General features: G+C 52.5%; 1 long non-coding RNA gene across 1 annotated transcript; it reads left to right on the top strand.

Moving 5' to 3' along the window:
• The first annotated feature begins 3,811 nt into the window (after positions 1–3,811).
• LOC141576180 (uncharacterized) lies at positions 3,812–6,779 on the top strand. The gene is made up of 4 exons (XR_012504433.1): positions 3,812–3,984; positions 4,926–4,984; positions 5,842–5,970; positions 6,226–6,779. It is a non-coding gene; the product is annotated as an uncharacterized LOC141576180 (long non-coding RNA).
• The last annotated feature ends 872 nt before the right edge of the window (positions 6,780–7,651 follow it).

Here is a 7,651-nt window from a genome sequence, read left to right on the forward strand (position 1 = left end):
TTAGCAGTCGTACTTGATGGACCGCTTTTTCCCCGTCCTGCCCTGGGGAGGGAGGTGTCTGTTGTAGAGGGAAAGAGGGTCCTCTGACGGAGTGCAGACGTGTCGGTTCTGCACACGGGCCTTCAACAGACACCACGTTCCGGGCTCCCTGGAGGACAAGCCCGCCCCTGTCACTGTCTGCAGTGAGTGGAGCCCTGACTTTCCACAGCCGATGATCCGTTACGGAAGACCAACCCGAACCCGGGGCCTGTGGTCTCTTCAGTCAAGGGTCCTGAGACCTGTCTCCCACTCGGTCTGATGTGAGACTTAGTGTGATACGGGGAAGAAGGCCTCAAAGATCTTTTGCGCTTCAGCAAACTAACATGATTTGTAAGGCAGTGAACCGTGAAAGAGTGTTTTGTATTTTATTTTATCTATGCCGAGAAGCTAGTTGACTCGGGGAATTACATACGTTAGTGGTAAATAGAATGCTTGCTTAGCATGCCGAATTCCGTGTGCTCATTCCCGGTACCTCCATTTAAAAACAGAAGAAAAGAAAAAACAAAAACAAGGGCAAACTTCAAATGTTAGAAATACATAGTGCGCAAACCCAACTTCCATATCCATTCTTTTTACGTGTTTTTGTCTTACTACTTGGTTTGAAATATATCCCAACCTTGGCTTAAGCATTTTTTTCAGAAAATGCTGTAACTCTTTGAAAGTCTTTTCTGCCACTTTTGTTTTGACACATCCACGAACGGAGACAGACGCACATGGTGGTTTTAATATACATTCGTGAATATTCTCATTAATGTACCTGTAACTACATTTTACAGATGGTGTGTCAGTGCGCCACTTTACAGAAGGGAGAGGAAGAGAATCTTCCTGGGATGAGGTACAGTCTCTTGTTGTTAATGTCCTTGTGTGACTATATAATTACCAGGGGATTCTGAGACATAAACCGGGGGTTGGTGTGAGTGTGCATTTTCACGTTTGCATCTGCTGATGAGAATTTTTGACTTATGCTTTTAACTTACAGTTTAGGATGTGATTCTGTGCTTAATGCCGTAGGACTGGATAATGCACTTGTGTTCATTTTCCAGACTCACCTTGTGAAACCAGTGTCTGTGTGGGCATTCTTTTTTTCAGGGTCTTTCCCTTACAGTTTATTAGAGGATATTGAAAAGAAACTCATCCCTGGGGAAGTTAGGTGTATCTTGGAGTTGGTTCTTGTTTTAGCCGTCCTCACTTGAAATAAATTAAGTGATGTTTCATTTTCAAGGCGGCATGTTTTGTCTTCCCATTCCACCGCCAGTAAGAGTGGTCTAGTTTCCTTAATGCCTTACGCTGTTTCCCACCTGCTCCTTTTACTCAGGCTGCCCTTCCCCAAAGCCCCTCCACATCCCCCCTCTGCGCTGGATCTATCTTTTAAGAAACAGTGCGGTCTTCCAGCATTCCCTGGGGTATCCACCTGCAGGGGACTCTCCTGTGCTTTGTGGCGTTACTGTACCCATTCACCTCAGTTGTAGAGCTGTTGAAATTTTTCTGTGCTGATTTGTTTTCATGGATCCTGTGCCTCTGGCAGAACAGAGAGGAGAATCTGCCTTTTATTTGTACCGCCAGCTTCTCCCCGGATAGGGCTTATGTTCTGATAGCTTCGGTAAATAACTGTTGTCTACCTGACTGACTAAGCCTAGGCACATGATCTGAAGTTCGGTTCCAGAATTCTCTTGTTTTGTGTTCCTAGGAAGGGGCGACTAATCCCAAAATTACAAAACCGGAGTACGCTACTGGGACTGTAGAAGTGGCTCCGCAGGAGCTGACGGATCATAAAACACTGACCTCTGTTGTTGGAGCACACGGAGCTTATTATACACTGGGTAAGTTAGTGAACGTGGCTGGCATTTCTTGTTCTCTGTGCCTAGAAACTAGTGTGCTCTGGGGGGAAGGGTATATGTAGCTCAGGAGTAGAGAGAATGCGGGCTTAGCATGCAGGAGTTCCTGGGGTCAGTATCCAGTTCCTCAAAGAAACGAGTGTGATACGGGGAAGGAAGGAAGGAAGGAAGGCTCAAAGGTTTTGTTTCGCTTCAGCATTGTCTTTGCAGGAAAGCATAATCCTCCATCCTTTTCTGTCAGTTTTAGCCGACACGGGACCTGGAGCGTCTCCGGTGTGGCCCGGCAGTGCCCGCCCACCTGCGGAGGCCCCGGGGGCACAGGGAATTGGGGTGGTCATGCTCTGTTGGGCCTCGTCCTGGGAAAGGTGATTTCCCGTTCTCCCGGCAGCCGTTCCTGGCCTCGTCTGCAGACTGTGTGTCCTGTGACGGGTCTGGCGTGGCGTGTCGCTGCCTTTTTCAGACTCAAAACTCTTGCCCAGGAGCCAGTGGGCTGCTTCTCCCGGGAGCCCTTCGCCTTGGCTGGTGCCTGCAGGACCCATAGGGAATGCTTAGGAGACGGGGCCCGCAGACTTTGTCTGTGGGTTTCTCGAAGCAGTGTGAGGAGAGTGAGCCCTCGCTCCACACTGACTTCTCCTGGCTCGGCTGACTCCTTCCTGACATCCTGCACCTGGGGTTGCTCCTGGGTCACTGAGACGGATTTCTGTGTCGTCGTACTTTTGACTGGTTTCCCGGCTCAGGCCAGGTGATTCTCCTGTTTAGAATGTCCATTCAGATCCTGGTAACTGGAAAAGGAGCAAAGCCCTCCCTCCAGCTTTGTACGGTGTGCTTTGTGCAACTTTGAGTCTTCCTGGGTGTGGTAAACGTCACAGCCCGTCACTGTCTTTTCTCGGGAGGTAAGTGTGTCTTGGCCGCTGCCTCCAGTTGTAGTCTGGGCAGAAAAGCCTGGCTCTCGGAGATGGTGCGTTTGTAGTAGGGAATAGAGGCTGGAAGGGAAAGAGCCCGCCGTGAAAATGCCTCCTTCCCTGCGGGGGAATTCCGATGCGCACCAGAGTGCATACGTTGTGTTTGTCCCCCACCCTGCGCCGGGTCGGGCCTGCCCTTGAAGCTGTCAGAGCTGCTCGTCGGTCTCATGGCACACCGTGGGGTTTTGCGCACGAGCTGGTACAGTCCCTTTGGTGTCAGGTGTGGGGTTGAGACTCCCCACGACACTCTCCCGTAGCACGCAGGTTGGGTGCGTTCCGTAGCGAACGTAAAATCCAGACGTCCCTGAGGATAGGGATGATTGTAGCGGAGCCTGAGTCCCTTCTGAGGACAGCCTTGTCCCCTCAGGAGCCCTTGGCCAGCTCCACCGCAGGACTCCGTGATGCCCAGCTCCTCAAGGCTCTTTGTGCCCAGGGGCAGCCCCTGTGGGGCGGAGGATGGCCCTTGGTGAGGAGGGGGCTGAGAGGGCCTGGCAGGGTCCTGCAAGCAGAACCCTGCAGGCAGAGCGGTGACCCTGGTTCGGCTCTGATTCCTCGTGTGGAGAATGAGCTCTTCACTTCCGTCCCATCTCCGTGTTCCTGGTCCACCCCGAGCAAGCTTGCGTGGAGCTGTGGAAGGTGGCGGGGAGGGCCGTCCCGCCCAGAGCGGCTGGCTGTTGGGAAGGCGCTAGTTTGCCCGTGCGCTGAAAGCTCTTGGTGCAGCCTCTCGGGCAAGAGGACCCTTGGCTTCCTCCACTTGTAGACAGCGGCGGCGGCGACGTGCGGCTTCAGGGTCGTATCCCCGTGACCTCTGTGCGGCCCAGGTTTCAGGCAGGCCCCAGATTGCTGGGTGGAACTTGTGGCACCGTGCTGCTCTCTGGGCACCCGGTGGAGGGGAGGGTGCCCGGTGCCGACGGCTGCTGCTTTGGGTTTCGTCTGTTGACGGTGTTGGTGCTTTTATCCGTCATCCAACCCAGCCCTCCCTTCTGTCCTGCAGGTCACCCCGTGGGCCGGAGGGCCCCAACCTTTCCGAGGACCAGCCTGCGTGGCCTGACCCGGGTGCGGCCCATCGTCGCCCAGCTGGGAACCTGCACTTGGTCCACCTCGGTGCACTTTGCAACCTCGCACCCCACCGCCAGCTTCTCCACTCGGTAAGAGGAAAGCATAGTTCTCTGTTTCTTCCTGGACTCACTGCAGAAGAAGTGCACATCGCTCTCCGGGGCTTCCCCGTGCACGGGCGGCCGTGACTGTGCTCACGGCCGTGTCTCTCTGGTCCCTTAGCAGACGCACTTGATGGACCGCTTCTTCCCATTCCTGCCCTGGGGAGGGAGGTGTCTGTTGTAGAGGGAAAGAGGGTCCTCTGACGGAAGGCAGACGTGTCGGTTCTGCAGACGGTCCTTCAACAGACACCACGTTCCGGGCTCCCTGGAGGACAAGACCGCCCCTGTCACTGTCTGCAGCGAGTGGAGCCCTTAACTTCCACAGCCGATGATCGGTTATGGAAGAAACACCCGAACCCGGGGCCTGTGTTCTCTTCAGTCAAGGGTCCTGAGACCTGTCTCCCACTCGGTCTGATGTGAGACTTAGTGTGATACGGGGAGGAAGGACTCAAAGATCTTTTGCGCTTCAGCAAACTAACATGTTTTGTAAGGCAGTGAACCGTGAAAGAGTGTTTTGTATTTTATTTTATCTATGCCGAGAAGCTAGTTGACTCGGGGAAGGACATAGGTTAGTGGTAAATAGAATACTTGATTAGCATGCCGAATTCAGTGTGCTCATTCCCGGTACCTCCATTTAAAAACAGAAGAAAAGAAAAAACAAAAACAAGAGCAAATTTCAAATATTAGAAATACATAGTGCGCAAACCCAAATTCCATATCCATTCTTTTTACGTGTTTTCCTCTTACTACTTGGTTTGAAATATTTCCCAACCGTGACTTAAGCATTTTTTTCAGAAAATGCTCTAACTCTTTGAAAGTCTTTTCTGCCACTTTTGTTTTGACACATCCACGAACGGAGATAGACGCACATGGTTGTTTGAATATACATTCGTGAATATTCTCATTAATGAACCTGTAACTACATTTTACAGATGGTGTGTCAGTGCGCCACTTTACAGAAGAGAGAGGAAGAGAATCTTCCTGGGATGAGGTACAGTCTCTTGTTGTTAATGTCCTTGTGTGACTATATAAGTACCAGGGGATTCTGAGACATAAACCGGGGGTTGGTGTGAGTGTGCATTTTCACGTTTGCATCTGCTGATGAGAATTTTTGACTTATGCTTTTAACTTACAGTTTAGGATGTGATTCTGTGCTTAATGCCGTAGGACTGGATAATGCACTTGTGTTCATTTCCCAGACTCACCTAGTGAAACCAGTGTCTGTGTGGGCATTCTTTTTTTCAGGGTCTTTCCCTTACAGTTTATTAGAGGATATTGAAAAGAAATTCATCCCTGGGAAAGTTAGGTGTATCTTGGAGTTGGTTCTTGTTTTAGCCGTCCTCACTTGAAATTAATTAAGGGATATTTCATTTTCAAGGCAGCATGTTTTGTCTTCCCATTCCACCGCCTGTAACAGTGGTCTAGTTTCCTTAATGCCTTACGCTGTTTCCCACCTGCTCCTTTTACTCAGGCTGCCCTTCCCCAAAGCCCCTCCACATCAACCCTCTGCACTGGGTCTCTCTTTTATGAAACAGTGCGATCTTGCCAGCAATCCCTGAGCTATCCAGGTGCAGCGGACTCTCCTGTCCTTTGTGGTTTTACTGTACCCGTTCACCTCAGTTGTAGAGCTGTTGAAACATTTCTGTGCTGATTTGTTTTCATGGATCCTGTGCCTCTGGCAGAACAGAGAGGAGAATCTGCCTTTTACTTGTACCGCCAGCTTCTCCCAGGATAGGACTTATGTTCTGATAGCTTCAGTAAATAACTAATGTCTACCTGACTGACTAAGCGTATGCACATTATATGAAGCTCGGTTCCTGAATTATCTTGCTTTGTGTTCCTATTAAGGTGCGACTAATCCCGAAATTACAAAACCTGAGTATGCTACTGGGACTGTAGAAGTGGCTCCGCAGGAGCTGATGGATCATAAACCACTGACCTCTGTTGGTGGAGCACACGGAGCTTATTATACACTGGGTAAGTTAGTGAACGTGGCTGGCATTTCTTGTTTTCTGTGCCTAGAAACTCGTGTGTTCTGGGGGAAGGGTATATGTAGCTCAGCAGTAGAGAGAATGCGGGCTTAGCATGCAGGAGTTCCCGGGGTCAGTATCCAGTTCCTCCAAGAAACGAGTGTGATACGTGGAAGGAAGGAAGGAAGGAAGGAAGGCGCAAAAGTTTTGTTTCGCTTCAGAAGTGTCTTCGCAGGAAAGCCTAATCCTCCATACTTTTCAGTGGTTTTTAGCCGACGCTGGACCTGGCGCGGCTCCGGTGTGGCCCGTAAGCGCCCGCCCACCTGCGGAGGCCCCGGAGGCCCAGGTAAGTGGGGTGGTCTTGCTATGTAGGTCCTCGTCCTGGGAAAGGTGATCATCCCGTTCTCCCGGCAGCCGTTCCTGGCCTCGTCTGCAGACTGTGTGTCCTGTGACGGGTCTGGCGTTGCGTGTCGCTGCCTTTTTCAGACTCAAAACTCTTGCCCAGGAGCCAGTGGGCTGCTTCTTCCGGGAGACCGACGCCTTGGCTGGTGCCTGCAGGAGCCATGAGGGAGTGCTTAGGAGCTGGGGCCCGCAGACTTTGACTGTGGGTTTCTCGAAACACCGTGAGGAGGATGAGCCCTGGCTCCACACTGACTTCTCCTGGCTCGGCTGACTCCTTCCTGACATCCTGCACCTGGGGTTGCTCCTGGGTCACTGAGACGGATTTCTGTGTCGTCGTACTTTTGACTGGTTTCCCGGCTCAGGCCAGGTGATTCTCCTGTTTAGAATGTCCATTCAGATCCTGGTAACTGGAAAAGGAGCAAAGCCCTCCCTCCAGCTTTGTACGGTGTGCTTTGTGCAACTTTGAGTCTTCCTGGGTGTGGTAAACGTCACAGCCCGTCACTGTCTTTTCTCGGGAGGTAAGTGTGTCTTGGCCGCTGCCTCCAGTTGTAGTCTGGACAGAAAAGCCTGGCTCTCGGAGATGGTGCGTTTGTAGTAGGGAATAGAGGCTGGAAGGGAAAGAGCCCGCCGTGAAAATGCCTCCTTCCCTGCGGGGGAATTCCGATGCGCACCAGGGTGCGTACGTTGTGTTTGTCCCCCAACCTGCGCCGGGTCGGGCCTGCCCTGGAAGCTTTCAAAGCTTCTCGTCGGTCTCATGGCACACCGTGGGGTTTTGCGCAAGAGCTGTTACAGTCCCTTTGGTGTCAGGTGTGGGGTTGAGACTCCCCACGTCACTCTCCCGTAGCATGCATGTAGGGTGCGTTCTGTAGCGAACGTAAAATCCAGACGTCCCTGAGGATAGGGATGATTGTAGCGGAGCCTGAGTCCCTTCTGAGGACAGCCTTGTCCCCTCAGGAGCCCTTGGCAAGATCCGCCGCAGGACTCCGTGATGCCCAGGTCCCCAGGGCTCTTTGCGCCCAGGGGCAGCCCCTGCGGGGCGGAGAAAGGCCCTTCGTGAGTAGGGGTCAGAGAGGGCCTGGCAGTGGCCTGCAGGCAGAGCCCTGCCGGCAGAGCGGTGACCCTGGTTTGGCTCGGCTTGCTCGTGTGGAGAATGAGCTCTTCACTTCCGTCCAATCTCCGTGTTCCTGGTCCACTCCGGGCAAGCTTGCGTGGAGCTGTGGTAGGTGGCGGGGAGGGCCGGCCCGCCCATAGCGGCTGGCTGTTGGGAAGGCGCTACTTTGCCCGTG

This window comes from Camelus bactrianus, chromosome 36 (assembly GCF_048773025.1).
Source record: "Camelus bactrianus isolate YW-2024 breed Bactrian camel chromosome 36, ASM4877302v1, whole genome shotgun sequence".
Lineage (NCBI taxonomy): Eukaryota > Metazoa > Chordata > Mammalia > Artiodactyla > Camelidae > Camelus > Camelus bactrianus.